Genomic DNA, 15,023 nt, shown 5'->3' on the forward strand with positions numbered 1-15,023 from the left:
AGATTACTTTAGAAAAATCAGGCCTAAAAAGCTCTTGCACATATATTGAAGGTGCTCTTGGAATTGATTACTTTCTCTAGCTTCCTCGTTAATCTCAACAGGAAGGAAAATTCTTGATTGGCTGATAAGTTGTTCCCTCCCTCCTCTCCCCCTGACAGTATGTGATTTTAACACCATAAAAAAATCCTATAAAATTTATTTAATAAAAAATGGTTTTAAAAAAAGACATGTCAATAGATCTGATCAAATCATCAACATTTATAAAAAAACACTAACACACCTACAATTTATACTTGAAGAAAATACTCTTTATACCTAATTCATACAAAGCAGTTAAAAAAAATTCAGCTGCAAAAGGAGAACCCTGAGCTCTCACCTCTAGAATATTCATTAATGTTTTCTGAAAAAGAAAAATACAAAAATAGTAACTTATGAAATAGTGGTAGTAAAAATAATAATAAAAAACACAACAAAACAAACTAGCAGCTTGATCACACATGGAAGTCATTTGTACAGTCCACCACCTTGTACCCCCTAATTATGAAGATTTCAGAAAATAAAATATAACAGTGAGCATTCAGGACTGTAGCCTTAAACACAGTTTTAATATGAAAAGAAAGTAGTATAGCTCCGAAGTACTTCTGACAGTAAACAGGTACTACCCACCCCATCAGTTTGAATATACATCTGGTTTGGCTGAGCTCTTTCCCTCTCAGTGTCACTGACTTTTACCCAAGAATGAAAATAAATAGGTCATATCCATCAAAAATACAAAGATGTGTAACTATAGCTTAAACTTAAAACAGGTAAATTTGTATTGATTTACATAAGTAGGCCTTGTCTTTTACCCTGCAAAGAAATTAAATGTTCTAATCATCAAGACAAGGTAGGCAATTCTCAAATTTGCACATACCAAATCCAGCAAATGGAAAGAAAGGAGATGTAGTAAAACCTGTTCCAACATGCTGTACATCAGAAATATGACTCTCCTATTTCATAGGAGCCAAACTAAAACGTACAACGAAAAGCTAGTTAAGAACAAAGTAGAACAGAAAACAAAGCTTAAAAATCACAGCATTGAAGAAACTCATTAAAACACATTTTTGTAGTTGAAAAATGTCAAAAAAAGATATATATATTTTAAAGTTTCTGCTTTTGAGCACACATGCACAGGCCCTTCACAAGTGTCCTTGGATCTTAAATTAAACATAACTTCCCTATATATCATTAAATTGGCTGTATCAGACAAAAATGTTTGGCTAAAGCAAGGTATCTAATCTAAACATCCATAATTCAGCAGAAAATGTTAGAATGTATGAAAATAAATGGATTTATGAATCCTAATAGTTTACCATGAGGATTTAAACCTTATGTATGTATGGTAGTGTTGTGAAGTTACAGAGCCAAAGGATGACAGCACAACAACAACAAAAAAAATCCAGCACAAAGTAACTTCAAAGAAAACTACATTCACGAAAAATACTTGTATAGCTCTCGCTTTGTGCCCAGCCCATCCAAGGCTGGCTTTGCTAACAAAGTTCTGTTGCACTATTTGTAGGATGACAAGTAATTATTTGCGCACAACTTTTAGGAGCAAGCATGGACATAATATACAGCTAAGTAAAGCAAATTAAAGCCAGCTGAAGCCTGCACTGATATTCTCCAAAGCATTCATGATGTGGAAAGCTTTTCACAAAAATTCCAGCTAATTTACAACAGCAGAGGAATCATCCCCGGATGGTTGGACAGATTTTCTTCTGCTATTGGTTATATTGCATTCCTGGTGACAAAAGTTGTTGACATTAATGTTGAATTGTAGAGCTGGCACTGGAATAAAAACTGTCTTGCATATACTTCCAACATTTTTTCACTATTGAGAACACTTGAATGACCCAAGAACTTTGTTTAAAGGTTTAAGTACAAGACAAATTTCATAACACATGTTTGAGGAAATAAGTCTTCTACCTTGCCTTATATAAGCTTGATGTTTTATTGGCTTTTCATGGGTGCAGGCCAGTGACAGTTCATCATTACCTTTGGAATTGCCCACCCATTTCTTCTCTACTTTCCATTTACATAGGACATGTCTAAACTCCAGACCCAATTCTTTCAGGACTCATTTTCTCTGAAGGCTGTTCTCTAATGGGGCGAGCTAGCACATGTGGCCAACTGCTGTATTAAGAGACTGAATTGGTATCTGAAAACTGATCAACATCTACATCACCATTGAATGGAATAATTGAAATTACTGCACTATCATTCATCGATAGGCCCACAACCAACTCCAAACATCACTAACGTTGTGTTCAAGAACAAGAACTGGGCTTTAAAAACTCAGTTGTTTTCCTAACAGGGTTGTCACTGCTGTAAGACGTGACTTGGAAAGCTTATGAGGTGCAACTGAGTACTTACTCAGCTGGAAGTAATAGAGTGATACTTTCACAAGAGCATTGAAACCCAAGTGTGCAAATGATGTAACACCAGTAGATAGAAAATGGACATGAAAACAAAATGAAGATGAGAGGAATAAAATACATTTCTGTGAAAAGTAAAAATATTTAAAAAAAATCTTTGGAGTAACAACTCTTTTGCCCAGTAATAGTGATGCATATTTTAGTAACATCCATTTGTACATTACACTTGGGAGACAGCTAAACACTCATTTAATTTGTAGAATAGCACTGAATGCAGAAGTCTAATCTTTCCGCTTCTGCCAGAGTTTATGGCAATTTATTTACTTGGTTATTTAAGTCAAGAGAGGGCTGGACTTTTACTTGTTCTATTAACCATATCTTGAGATATACAGGAAGCACAAACAATTCTCATAATTATACTTAATTCCATAGATGTTTGTCTATACTAACACAAGCATGGAAATTCACAGCTACGTAAGTCATCAATTTAGATCTTGATTTGAGAAATCTGGGAGCAGAATCCTTAGAATATATTTGCACATGAAAATAAGAGTATACCTTATTTTAGAATTTTCTTGCTATTAATGATGTAAACTGTGCCACAGGTATTTATGCTCTTCTTTGAGATTAATATTTTAATATAAAATATGTTCTTAAAGGATTGTTATAAAAATACCTATTGTACTTGCAGCCAAATGTACAAATTCGTGTATTTACAACTAAGAAGCCATAACAGTGTCTTTGCCAAAGATCTGTCACTTGAGTAGAATAAACAAGTATCTGAAGTTTTAAAAATACTTTTGCAGTTCAAATTTCTCATTTTGCTGCCCTTTCACATCCATAGATTTCTTTTCACTTATTTCTGTGACGAAGGTATTTTAGGATTAACATCAATTCTGCATTTGGTAAATGGAAGTGAGAGAAGAATTTTAATAAAACAAAAAATCTGAATGATAAGAGGTATGCACATAGTATCACCAAATTTGTAAATATGAGAGAAATTAGGTCCTATTCTTTTTGATGGTTTCTGTTACTGAAGGGAAAACAAAGAATAAGCACACTCCATTTGGTTTCTTAAATGCATAAAAATGAGAAGTATCTGAAGTGCAATTCAAATTGGTGCTCAGTTGAAAACTGAGTATGAATATTTTTGAAAAAGAGAAGTGCTAACATTTCAAACCATTATTTGAAAGCTCTTAAGGGAGAAGTTGAGAGACAGGAGGATGGGATTACAGCAACTATGTTACACACAAACACAGAGTCTTGAAAAGAACAGTGGAGCAAAAACAAGTATATGTGTGGGGGTGGTACATTATGTAAAAGGAAATACATAAATGAGTCAACAATTATATTTATTGTTTTAAAAATACCCATGAAATTTTGTTCCAGCATGCTGAGCAGCTTATAGTGGATTCCCACACTATCTTGTTATAACCACCAATCTTTTTTCCTACCATTTTGTTTTTTCCATAATCAGTGCTGTCAACACACTGGAGGGAAGGGATGCCATCCAGAGGGACCCAGACAGGCTTGAGAGGTGGGCCTGTGTGAACCTCACAAAGTTCAACAAGGCCAAGTGCAAGGTCCTGCATCTGGGCTGGAGGAATCCCAAGCACAGGCTGAGTGGACAATGGATTGAGAGCAGCTCTAAGGAGAAGAACCTGGGGGTCTTGAATGAGAATCTCAACATGAGTCAGCAATATATGCTTGCAGACCAGAAAGCCAACCGTGTCCTAGGCTACATCAAAAGAAGTGTGTCCAACAGGTCAAGGGCCTCTCCCTTCTATGGGAGGGCCTCTTCCTCTCTACTATGCTTTTGTGACACCCCACCTGGAGTACTGCATTCAGCTCTGGGGCCTGCAGCACAAGAAGAAAATGGACCTCTGAGTTAGATCAGAGTGTTGGAGCACCTCTCCTACAAAGACAGGGTCAGGGAGTTGGGGTTGTTCAGCCTGGAGAAGAAAAGGCTCTGGGAAGACCTTACAGCAGCCTTCATGACTAATGGGGGGCCTACAGGAAAGCTGGGGAGGGACTCTGTGTCAGGGGGTGGAGTGATAGGACAAGGGGGAATGGCTTTAAACTAATAAAAAAAAAAAAAAGGTAGATTTAGATTAGGTGCAAGGAGCAAGTTTTTTCACTCAGAGGGTGGTGAGGCATTGACACAGGTTGCTCAGAGAAGCTGTGGATGCCCCATCCCTGGAGGTGTTCAAGGCCAGGCTGGATGGGGCTTTTGGCAGCCTGATCTGTTGGGAGGTGTCCCTGCCCATAGCAGGGGTAAGAACTAGAGGATCTTTAAGGTCTTTTCCAACACAAACATTTCTGTGATTCTATGAACACAATCTTATTTGTAAGAAAGCCATAAACATGTTAGAGCAAAAACTATGGTATTCAGTTTCTGTTGCATTCCCCATATTTTCCCACCATAACAGAGCAGGGAGAAGGGAGGGCACTTTTGCAGCTGCATAACACAATTCCAGATTAACAGCAAGCAGATTTTCCAAAATATAGCATTCAAAATCCACTAACCAAGCAAAACCAGTTCCTTTGCAAGAATCTTGCTAGAAAAGTTTCAAAATGAATCTTTGAGTGAACACTGGAACGTGACCCCAACATAACCCATTTAACTGTCCTACTCCTTACTACAGATGTTTAAATTCCTGACTTGAATCAGACAAGTTGGCAGTTTTGCAATCCAGGTCCCTGTCAACACAAGAAAATGCCATAATATCGGCTATTCATTATTTCTGTACCTCTCTTTCATCCACACAGTCTGTGAAAAAAATCTGAAACTTTACTCTCATCCTCATAGATAACAAGCACGTATCAGATATCTCACTATTTGGGGAAAAAGTAAAATAAAAATCTGTCTTTGCCCTACCCTGCTTAATTTCTGACACAGATTAAAGCCTTAAGAAAGTTTTCTTACCATTCACTCCCATTTACTCAGATACACTTCGGAAAAGGGGTTCACAGCTGGTGTGAATGCATACCAGGAGTTAAGAGACCATCGAAGGAACATATTATGTTTAGTTTCTCCTTGGGAGATGCTTCCCAGATGCGTTAGGAAACCAAATGGCACAAGGGCCAATCCCAAGAGAGAACTCAAGCTTCAGTATTACCTTACTTGTTTGTCAAGGATTTAGAGACTGCCATAAAATAACGTGTATCATCAGAAACTAGCTAAGTCTCTGCAAAAATTTAAATTATACACTCGATTATGGATAGACAGGATTCTGTCTGCTCCTTAAAGCAGCATCACAAAGGTTCTTATAGGCCACCAGAACAAGGCAATGAAATAAAAATACAGCAGTAAGCTCCTCAGGCATTCAAAAGCATCTCTATCAGAATAAGATGCTTTTAACTCCTTTTACTATAAAGCTTGAAGAATGGTCAGACCTTTTTAGGTTATCTTCTAGGTGAGCTTTTACTTTCTGCACAGGAATTTAAATTATAATTTGTGGTAAAAATTTAATCCACTAAAGTATAAATGTGCATAAAAGAAAGACAATTAAGCTTCATCTGCAAAAAATATTAAAGCTGCCAATATAAAACACACACATGAAAAATTAAGCCTATAAAAATATATAATGAAAGACATCTGGCACAAATGTCAGCCTTTGCATGCTTGTTTTGTCAGCTGTCAAATCAAGATAATATACGATGGTAAAAGGCATGCTGACAGCAACATTCTTAGTATTTTAAAGATCAATCAAAAAATACATGCAGCTGTAAGAAAAATATCTGCATTGCTACCAAACCAACTAAACAGGGCTCATGGTCCTTAGATAAATATTAACACTTGACTCTCAAACAGAAGTCTTTGCAGGACAGGTCCCAAACTATTTCCTCCCCACACAAACCCTTTTGGAAAAGTTACATTGAATTCTAAGCAATTACATATACAATCCTTTATACAGTTATTGTAGGTAAATACTGTTCCTAGGCAGCAAATGGAATAGGGTTGAACAATGCCATCCATTACATACTTTGTCAATAAAAAAGCCTTTTAAGAAAAAAATAAATCTTCCTAATAATTGATTTTATTCCCTGCCCCAGTTATTTTGGTACGTTACACTAATTTAATAAGTGAAAGGCTTCCCCCATGTAGAACAGAAGTTTGAGATACACTTTATACTTGTGCATATGAAACAGTAAAAACGGAAAAAAAAAAACTTAGGATGTTCCAATTATGGTCCTCCTATAGTCTGCTCAGACCAATAACAAAGAATTAAAAGGAAAATGAAACCATTGTATTAATAGTTTTTTGATCTTAACAAGTTTCTTGATGAAATAATTGAGCAATAATACTACGAGACAGAAAAGAAAATTGACTGAGATGATGCTACATACATACCTCAAGATTTTATATAGTATTACAGTCATCAACTCCTGGAAACCAAGGGAGCAATAGCAATGAGTTACTCATAAAGACTGCAGCCTAGTTTCCTGTTAAATATATAACCATGCTGCAACAAAAACACATTACTTTTAAATAACTATTCCTTAAAAAGCATGCCTGAGTTTTTTCTGCTGTAGTCAGGAAGCTAAATCAGGCTTGCATTCATTCACATAGCAGGCCCACTCTGCCACTTTACTTTCAGTGCTGAGGAAGGTGAATGAAGTTAGTTTTCCACTGGAAAGGAAAGCAAGTTTACTGATTTTTTTTTTTTTTTGGTTTTGTTTTTGGTTCTTTCATCCCTTTGTAAAGCAATTTCTACTTGGTATCATGAAGTTAAAAAGTTTTAGCCTCTCTTACACTGACTCTGCAGTGAGAAAGGGCAGGTGAAAAGAAAGGGATCAAACCAAGACCTCTGGCTAGCACAGATGCTGCAGTAGGCACTGAACTTGATGACTCAGAGCTGACAAACTCCCTGAAACACCCATCAGAGCATCAAAGCTCCTAGGGGACTGACTTCTCTGGGAAAACCTCATTACAGAAAATAAATAAATTATTAGGCATCATTTTGCAAGATACACCAAAGCAAAGTCATCCAACCACTGCATTTGGGAATTAAAGAAGCCTAGGTTAAAGCTGGTTTGCAATCGTGCTGAAAAGTCTCCAGGCAAGTAAGATAATGATGTACTTTCAGGTTTTCCTGAAGTATCACCGGACTTATCAGGGGTTTCAGACCTGAACCACATGCTTCTTCTACCTAGTAGAAATCTCTGATAAGCATGAAACTGGACAGTAATACATTGAATCTGTTGCACTTGTGCATAACGCGTTACGATTCAGAGAACTTTTTCCTCAATGTTTTTATTAAGTAACACTTAAGTAAGCTACACACATAAATCTCCCTGTTTTCTCTCATGCAGATAGGAACAAGGCACATAAGAAAGTTCTCACAGTGATTTACATCTACAATCACTTGCACTAAAAGATATATAAATAAATAATGCCTCCTCTCTCTTTTTGCAGTAAGCTTTTGTTATCACCAAGACTATTAAAATGAAGCTTTCCACATGAGCAGTAGCTCAGTGAAATATCTCTGCCATTTCAAATGCTTTCTGTATAATATCAAATACTGCCAAGATACTTAATCAGATTGATTATCTGAGACTGAAACAAACAACTTGCAGCCCTGACAGCCAAAATCATTATGTTAGAAACGGGGAAGGATAAATGAAGGCCTGTAGTGCCCCACCACCATACAGCACTGTATATTTTCCTCCTGCCTCTACCTTGAAAATCAACAGAGACTTATAAAAAGAAATAATGGATGTTAACAGCAGCATTATCGCTAGCCTACAGGTAAAACAAATGCAAACTACAACTATCAGAAATAACTTTTAGTATAATTAAAGATCTTTTGCAATCTAAATATTCAAGCTGAATTTTTCAATGTATGTAATGCTTTTCATGTTTTCTTTAAATAAAGAGAATTCTACATTTTAAAGACCCATACATATCTCAGAATACTGTATCAGGATCGTGCAAGTAATGACTTCTAACAACAGATTTTAAAACATGTAAAGCAGTGCCTTGATATAAAATATCTTCTGATTTTTAAGATAAGACTGTGTTAAACCTCACAATTCCTCTGCATCAAAAGATGTTTTAATCTCCAGTTAAGAAGCAGAAGAAGTAAGGCACATAAAAATTGAGTTTGACAAACACACCAACACCTCTGCACTTGCCCGACTTGGTGACCTCACCCATCCATAATGGTTCTCACCAATAATGACCTTCTGACACTGAATAAGGGTTGTCAACAGGTACAGTCTTTCTGCCACTAAATATCTACCTGACCATGGATTTTCTTGCAACCTGCAGAAGCACAATTTCTCCAGGGGCAGAGGAAGGAAGTGGCAAGCACACATGCAACCACACAAATGCACATCAACATGTTTTGTCTCAGTCATCATCACATGAGTTTCATTTCCTTCAGAAACCAGACTGAAGCAAGGAGGGTACGGAAGATACATAAATATGCAGCTATCGTACTCCTTTATTCTCACACTTTAAATCTCTCATTCACTTTCTCGATGATTGCTGGTCATCCTTCTTTGTTACATCGCACTGATCATCACAGAGAAGCTTGGGAAACACTTTGGCATCCACGTAATTCTTGTAAAAACACTGGGAAGTGTAATCCTCTCAAAACAAGGATCCTAGGGAACAAGGGAAGCCGTATTTTGGCTCTCTACCAACCATTTTATAGCAAAGGTAATTAGTAAGTTACATACAATTGTAAGTAACACCAGCACAAAATCCAGCTTCCCTCGCCACTTGCTCTGTGCTAACTATGCCAAGATCGTGACAAGCTTACTTAGCATGGTTATTGTTTCCAATTTCAAACCCTTATACTTAATTAACTTTTAGCTCTATATGGTCTATCTTAAAGAGCTAAACAAACTAAAAAAAAAATAAAATACTCCAACCCTATTACCTCACCTTTTCTTCTCTCTACAGCCACAATGCACTAGACACACTTTAGAAAGACTTCTTTTAGACTGAACACCTAAGATTTGTTAAGTGTGATACTTCACTTTTGAAATAAGTTATACAGCATATCATACATTCCTGACACTGATCAATCTTTTTATATCAGGAGAGAGTTCAGTATTTCAGAAGCAAAAGTCTGTGACAGAAATCACAAGAGAAAAGAAAACGACGGCAATGAGTTGAGTTTCACGTGCATTAGGTACCTTATTCTATCACCTGACAAATGGAAAGAGCTGACCTTCTGTTGCTTTTTTGGACTGAAAAGCATCAGACATTAGCAACAACTCTTAAAATTTTATATAATACATACTTACACATGTTCATGCGTACATACACACAAATGGAACTCCATGATTCAATTCAAATGTGAAAAGAAAAGCTAAAAAGATTGGGACAGTGATCAGAATTTCAATAGTCCTTTCAAGAAATCAACAGGAAATGATAACTAATGAGAAATTCCAAATATTATTAATACAGGAAAATATGTCCAGCTTTGACAACCAATGTAGTCATGGAATAAACACTTCCATCTTCAGTAGCTGCTAAAACAAACACTCTTTTACAGGCTTTGACAGAGAACAGAATTCATTTCCCCTTTACAGCTGCACTGCTTCAAAGTCAGTTAAACATCAATGTGACAGCCTTACTTGCTAGAGCTTAGACATTTACTGTATTATCTTAGCTGGACATGACCAGAAAGCAGAGACTGAAACAGAAAAGGGGGGAAGAGAGGGAAAAATCAAGTTTGTTTTTCTTAAACACCTTATGAAGTATTTGTCTTACTTGTTGCCAGAGAACTACTCTTCTTATTCACATATTTAAAGGCATTTGAAGTCTTGCTAAATACAAGCATAACACATGTCTGAAGGCAAAATGTTCACTTCAGCAGAGCTTATATACACAGAGAGCATTCAGGCACCAAACTCGCTCTGCAATACAATGTACTTATATAAATGAAACTTAGTAGACTGAGCTATTATCAATAATTACAGATTAGACCATCGTATTTGCAACTAGACATCACCCTACTGATTTCCTCATTAAAATCTAGATACAGTTTTTGCTCTTACCCATGTTTCTGCCACTGACTTTTCTGTACAATCCCTATCTTACAAAATTATGGTGAAGTTTAATATATATTATTTCATACAGAGCACCAAGACAATAATAAGTATTTAATAGTAATCAGGAAGAAGTACTGGCCAGATGTAAAGTCAGCTCTGACAATGCATACAGGCCACTAAATTTACTGCCTTGAATGAAAAATAGACACCAGATAAGTGCAGCAGACATTTACAAAAAGCGGTCTACAGAGTATTTCCTGATATTGTGTAGAAAGCTGGCTGGTCACATGATGATGACTCTGCTTACTTCCAGATGTTTAATTGCAGTAAAGAAAATTCAGAATACATCAATCCACGTTCTTACTACTCATTTCCCATGAAAGCAGTTGTTGTGGCCATCAGAGGAAAATTACATGATCACAAAGAGAAGATGTTTTGTGCATTACTTACCAAAATACAACCCAAACTACTAGTGGAAAATTTGCCAAGTGACTAGTTCTTTCACGGTAAATGATCTCTCAAAACCAGCACTCAGAAAAAATCTGTACCATACAATGACATTTTCCATTAGGACTTACAGCATATTCTTCCTTTTTTATATATGCTATAAGTTTTTTTTTTTTTTTTTTGCATATTTTCCTTTATTTTTATTAGTATTTTCTACCTAAATACAGAAGTTGTATGTGAAAGATAGCCTAAATCACCAATTTTCTGTTGAGGGGGTAGGGGGAAAAGGAGGGAGAGGGTGAGAGGGAGCACACAGTAGCTAACAAAGACAAAATGTTGTGACACAAAACAGTCTGCATAAATTATGTTATTAGATGTTATCTTTTTTCCCCCCTTCCCCCTATTTGAGCCCTTGCTTTTGGGCCAAGACGAAGTTCTAGAGAAAACTGATGATTTGTGGCCATATAATTTGGCATAACCAGTAAGTTTATACTCAGGAAATCTCCAGATCTCTGTGAATAGGAGTTTGAACTACCTTTCACCTTTTAAAGGGTCACATCAAGGTTAAAGGAATGAAAAATCGAGATGGGCTTCATCTACCAACAATAAAATCACTCTTCTTCACACACAGCCTGATTGGAAGATTTCTCCTTATTTCACAACTCTGATGCGCCAAATTTCATGGCATCCCTGTAGAGTACTCTACAGCTCCAGTTTGTGATGTATTTGAGGTTTCTGCCTGGAACTCGTCTGTGTGAACTCCCACACTCCCCTATTGCAACTGGAGTCAGAAAAGATACTTATGTTTATATTTCCCCTCTAGGAAAAACAGAATAGAAGTGAATTAAGCATTCACTACAAACACAAAAGCTTAAAACAAAAACACCCTGCATCTTTCCAAACAGCTCAAATTAATGACCCCCAGGGCATGCTGCAGAGGCTGTCCCTTTGGCTGGACTTGAGATGATCTGGCTCTGCTTACAGTGGGGAGATAGTGCACTTTGTGTGTTTATACGTGTTTACCTGCTAAGGTGTTAGGGCTTTGGAGTTGTGTTTTTTGTTTGTTGTATTTTCTATGGGGGTGGGGTGTGGGGGTTGGATTGCTGCTGTTCTCTCCTTACTCCAGCAGCACTATTTTTAGTAACTATCAAACGGGTAACTGCAGTTCCTCTCCTATCAACAGAAAGATATCCAGCTTGAAGTGGCAAAGCAGCCCAGTTCGTACATGCTAGCAATTCTTCAAATAGAAGCTGGTGAGCCAGACCCGGCTTGCTTGTGATGCAACTCACACTTCATTACGTTCACTTTAATGCAGAAGACAGAAGAAGGTGGCTTTGCATTTGAAAACAAGTCTTTGATGGAAATATTGTAAAATAAAAGTGTGATTTCTATCTGTATAATCCTTATAGAACTAATGATACTTATATCTCCCTGTCAGCTACTAGAAAGCACAGAAAAAACTTACATATCCTAAAAAACTTCTCTCCCCACACATGTACAAAAAAAGACTACACAATGTTTCCCCCCCCAAAATCTTACAAAACTTACATTTCAATAGCTAATGCCAACTTCAAAAACATGCCACAACCTATTATTACAAATTGATATAAAATTAACTTTATAAGAACCAATCATCTGTGTTCTCAAAAAAATAAAATACAATCTCAGAAGCAACAATAAGGTAAATCCACATATGCAATTCAAGCAATTCAAAACAAACATGCAAGTCAACTAACGTATAGCTACATTTACTGAAATCAGAAATCTTGGGTGAAATAAAGGAACAAAGTTTGGGACAGAATGGCAATGGAAAATTCTGCAGGAGAGGCTGCGCTTAGCAGTACTGGAGTTGAGTCTATGAGACTCATCTCAAAATTCACATCAAAAAAATCCTCTGATATTTCTCAATATATGCAATGTGTGTTGCACAGCTTGTACCCATTCCATAATCCTGAAGAAATACTAAGTGTGGTTAAAATGATTTATTCCACTGAGCTTTTTATTGTATTAATTTATACCCTATGACATCACCAAGCATACATGTTTAAAACTTCAATTTAATTTGTAAGACAGAAAAATACATAACCTGCTAAAATATAAGTAGGCATGCTATATGGCTTTTAAAGGTGAACTGCTGCTGAAAAAAATAACAGCAATATACACAGAATATCCAACACAGATCAAAAAGTAAAATTCCATATTGATTCCATTATTAACTGAAATCCTGCCCTCAAATTCAGGTTAGTTTTAACTGCTAAAAATGCCCTTTATACGTGACACAGAACAAAACATAGGAGTTCTGAAAGTTTATTTTAAAGGCTTTGGGCAGGCTAAACATTACATGCATGAACTTGCAAAACATTCAAGCTGCTTCTTTGTCTACTTGTAAAAAGCAGAACTTCTCCCCTGTGTTCCCGTCATGTGAATTTAATAATCAATTTTGTTATGGAAAAAAATAACGATTCCTCTTGTTGGGGGCATAAAACATGTATGCAAACAAGAGAAGCTGAAAAGACAAACTTGCCCATGCATAAATAATGCTGAAGACAAAAGAGACACTAAAACCCTAACCCAATCACCCTCTTAGGTAAATAAGATATTTTCCCCTTATCTCTCAATGATATTAATTCCCAATGATATATTTGATCATAACTAAAAAGATAAATAAAATTGCAGCTTTCAACCTTAAGGTAGATCTTAAAAATACGACCCATTCATATAATTCCTTAGTCATCAGGTGACATTCCTAATTTAAAACAACCAATTCCCCCATGTGGCTCCATTATAAGGTGATAGCAAGCACCTCTTGTAATTTAAAGACATCCCATTTTCCTTGAGGTTAACCAGACAGCAAATCAAATAATCCCACAGAGGATTCAGAGAAAGCTTGACCCATTACTGAAGTGTTAAATTAGAATTTCAAAGAGTAACTCCATCATCACCATTCACAGAGATAGCTTCATGTTTCACAGAGGAAGAATTAAAAACTAAGTCAATATTCAGTTTTATCTCCTAACATAAGCAGACAAAAATATTGTAAACTCAAAATAATTTAAGTTGATTTTGTTTAATAAAATAGCAAAAGGCCATTGCTTCAACAGCAGTTCTTACAATTTCAATAGTAAATCACAACACATGTAAATAGTGGACATTTTATTTATATGAGGAAATGAAAAACAAATATTTTTATTTAGGCCACAATGAACTTGCACATTCTGCATATGGAGAAAATAATATGGATTGAGCCCATTTTACTATAAGAAAGTGAAGAGGTGACACTTCACCTCAAGCTCAGTGAGTTCTTCAGAGATCTCGTTAACCTGACACTGAAGAGTAAATTCCCAGCTTTCTAGCATGTGTCCAGGGAATAATGCCATTCCTGCTGTTACCCATACACCATAATTCCCAGGGGCATGAGTATCACAAAATTTCCATCACAGAACCCATTCAAGGATGAATGGAAGACCCCATATTCTACAAATGTTTCCAGCTACCTTATCCACATCTGTTGATTAACCAAAAAAAGAGTTGATCAAAGTTCAAAAACATTTTCATAGCTGATACTTGACTTGAATTAAAGATAAAATAAAAAGTTAACTATTCAATGCAATAAACAGAATAACAGATGCTTCACACAAAGAGCCCATAACCAGTATGGCATGAGGATGGCTAAAGTTATCTGATATCCTGAACAAAGCAGCAAGACAGAATGAAAAACTGGTAGTACAATCAGTACAAATTACAATATAGAAACAAACATGCAAACAAATGTTCAACTATTAAAATATTAATAAAAAAACATGTGTTGCTCTAGGTATGCACTCACATAAAACCATGTTGCATTAATTCATTTTCTCCACAAGATGTTGTCCATACAAGTAAGCTCCCTGTTACTGACTTCCTTCCCTGTCAGCAGTAAGCAAAATCAGTTAAAAAACAGAAATATATTTTCTATACACTCAGCTCATGCCCCTTTTTTCTTCAGAAAAATTTTCAATTACCCAAATCCAATGTTTTACCCAACATTGGATTTTACATTTTCGTCTTCCATGTATTAGTAGTTAGCTCAGTCTTTATGTAAGTCACCCTTATTTCCCCTTCTTAGATTGGAGGAGAAAAAAAAGCATGCCTCCTTCCATGAGAAAATTCTAT

At 36.2% G+C, this 15,023-nt stretch overlaps 1 protein-coding gene across 6 annotated transcripts in view; it reads right to left on the minus strand.

The window, feature by feature from the left end:
- Window positions 1–15,023, minus strand: part of NCOA2 (nuclear receptor coactivator 2) — a 197,351-nt gene that overhangs the window by 164,131 nt on the left and 18,197 nt on the right. For 2 of the 6 annotated variants that reach the window (XM_084507645.1, XM_084507647.1), the window contains exon 3: window positions 14,698–14,777. The exons of the other annotated variants lie outside the window; for them this stretch is intronic. The gene's annotated coding sequence lies outside the window, so the exon portion shown is untranslated. The remainder of the gene's footprint in view (window positions 1–14,697; window positions 14,778–15,023) is intronic. 6 annotated transcript variants of the gene reach the window in all.

Source organism: Aythya ferina, assembly GCF_964211825.1.
Source record: "Aythya ferina genome assembly, chromosome: 2".
Lineage (NCBI taxonomy): Eukaryota > Metazoa > Chordata > Aves > Anseriformes > Anatidae > Aythya > Aythya ferina.